We start from the raw sequence: 2,508 nt of genomic DNA, 5'->3' as shown, positions 1-2,508 counted from the left end.
CATAACGATAATATGGAAATAATATTTTACATGTCTGTGGCCTCTAGATTTGCAATGTGACCTTGGACAAAATCTAAAATAATGAAATAGATCAAAGAGACAATATTAACTCTACAGAAATGAAAAGAGATTTCAAATTAATATGATAAAGCATACCTTGCTAGACAGAGAAATCAATAGGCACATTGTAAAACTACCACTAAGGAAGAGGAAGAAAGATATAAGAGAAGCTTATAATTGCAGAGAGCAGGAAGAAAAAATTATCAAGGACCCAAGGAGCATATTCTTGTTGTTAATACCCCAAGTAGGGTTTGGCATGTGAGAGAAAAATTAAAACAATAATTTATATTTTCCTGATCCTATTATTGTTTTTATACAAATGAGAATTCTATAAGCATATAATAAAATGATAATGCTATAATAGGAAAAACATGTAGTTAAAATTAAGTAATAGGGAAAGATACCAAGATGTTCTCTAAACCATACTGGGTTCCCATTTCTGGAGGTTAAGAAATATGTGTGGGCCACACACAGGGATTAGCTTTAGAACTGACGCTTTCCTGTCCTTTTCATAAACAAGGCACTGACTCCAGCATCCTAAAGACACCACAAATAAAGTGAAAAGAACAAGGCTGGGCAGGACAGAAGCCCTGGGTAGGTAAGTAGCCCTATATTCCTTGAAAAAGTTTGCTCCATACTAAAACAAAAATTGTGGCGTTTTGAAAGCAAATTTGAACATCTGAATTGTTAAACTCACTTTTATTTCTCTTTCTCAAATTATGTTTTTAAATCTTTAATTTCCTCCTCAGTATTGTTTGCTTTTTTCCATAATTTGATTCTATATTCAAGTTATATAGAACTGGGTTCCTGTAATCAATTGCATACATATGAACAGAAATATCATAGTGCAATCATCTAAAGATAATCTTCATGGTGTTGTAGTTTCCTGAGCTCTGAGCTCACACAAGGGTTCAAATTCAGTTTCACCTTACTGTCTCTGAGGCTTTAAATTTCCTATATAAACACAGTGACAATACTTGGCCCCGCTGAAGTATTGAATACCTCTAATCATGTAATCAAACTCACTAAATGAACATCTAGACTATAGTGGATGTGAAAACAATTTCTTTTCCTTCCTTTCAGTTGAATAAAAACTTCAGATGCTCAAATTACTTTACCCTCAATCTTGGTTTAACAGAGATGTGTGGGGGATTATTAGTCGTGAACTACTAGAATTTTTGTTCTTTGTTGATTACTATTGACTATGTGTAAAGTTGCTGGAATTCTAATCTCCAGGTAAGTGAAAGGTTACTGTGCATCCAGATTTGTTTAGGATCACGATCCTATTCTGTATACAGAGGAAGGAGGGGGATAAGATAGAAGGTGGGTGAGAATACCCTCCACAGAACACAGATACTCCCTCCTGCCATTTCCATCACTTTCTGACCTCTGTCCACTTTTTCCATCAGGGTTAAGAAAGAAAGAAAAACAAAAAGAAAAAAAAGAATACATATCACAATTCAATGGACTATTCACTAGATTTTAATCTTGACAGAAAGTTTGATGCTGTCATATAATTAGCACCCATGCATATTTGTTGAACAAATTACTCTTTAAACAAATGAATGACATTAACTTGTTACCTGATTATTTGACTAATAAGAGGGAGAAAATTTTTTTTCCTGCTGGCCTTCCCAGCTCATTTTAAACAGATTCATTGTTTATTCCTATAGTTGTGTTAAAATTTCAACTCTGCTTTAACTCAGTAATAGAGCATCCACATCCCCATAACAAACAACCACTTTTCTAAAGTTATTAATTTTAATAAGTAGGTAATGCTCATTAAAAGAATTAAAACATAAGTGATAGTTCCCACTTTGAAAACTGAAAAGGACACTTTTTTTGATATTTAATCTTAACCTGTTGGGTTTCTCTAAGAAGTACTGTCATAGATCAAAAAGCAGAAGAAGTAACTAATATTTCTTAGCCAGAAAAGGACAGCCGGACTGTAGGCAGTTTTTAGCAGCACTTAATGAGTTCCCTCTCCTGATTCTGTTTCATGGGAAAAAAAAATAAATGCAAGCTGCAGCTCTGTGAGTGAATGCTAACTATTACTGGGAGTAAATGGGTCATGTTATTGACCCAAAAGGTGGCTGGCCAGACCAGATGACCAGCAATTTCCATCATTAAGATCTGTCTTGGGCCTAAAGTTAATGGCCCCCAGGTTTCAATGTTCACGTCAATGATGAAGAAAGGAAGCTTGGATCAGAGGCAATATTTTGAAAAAGATATAAAATTTAAACAGTTCCTTAAAGTAATTGTAATTATACTTAAAGAAAAATATGGAGCCTATTTTTCTCTTCTCCTTAAAAGTAAAATAAAATATCAGAAAGAACTCTTTGATATTTTTAGATATAAATGTGGTTTAAAAAATTTCAATTGTGATGAGATACATATATTATATAGATATTGTAATGAATGTAATTTTATATCATAAAATATATATAT

At 33.1% G+C, this 2,508-nt stretch overlaps 1 long non-coding RNA gene across 3 annotated transcripts in view; it reads left to right on the top strand.

Annotated features, from left to right (window-relative positions):
• Nucleotides 1–2,508, top strand: part of LOC125613958 — an 86,982-nt gene that overhangs the window by 45,724 nt on the left and 38,750 nt on the right. For all 3 annotated transcript variants that reach the window (XR_007344579.1, XR_007344580.1, XR_007344581.1), the window contains one exon: nucleotides 581–658. This is a non-coding gene — a long non-coding RNA (uncharacterized LOC125613958). The remainder of the gene's footprint in view (nucleotides 1–580; nucleotides 659–2,508) is intronic.

The sequence above is a fragment of the Marmota marmota genome, unplaced genomic scaffold, assembly GCF_001458135.2.
Source record: "Marmota marmota marmota unplaced genomic scaffold, marMar, whole genome shotgun sequence".
Classification (NCBI taxonomy): Eukaryota; Metazoa; Chordata; class Mammalia; order Rodentia; family Sciuridae; genus Marmota; species Marmota marmota.
This window is presented reverse-complemented; position numbering and strand designations above follow the sequence as displayed.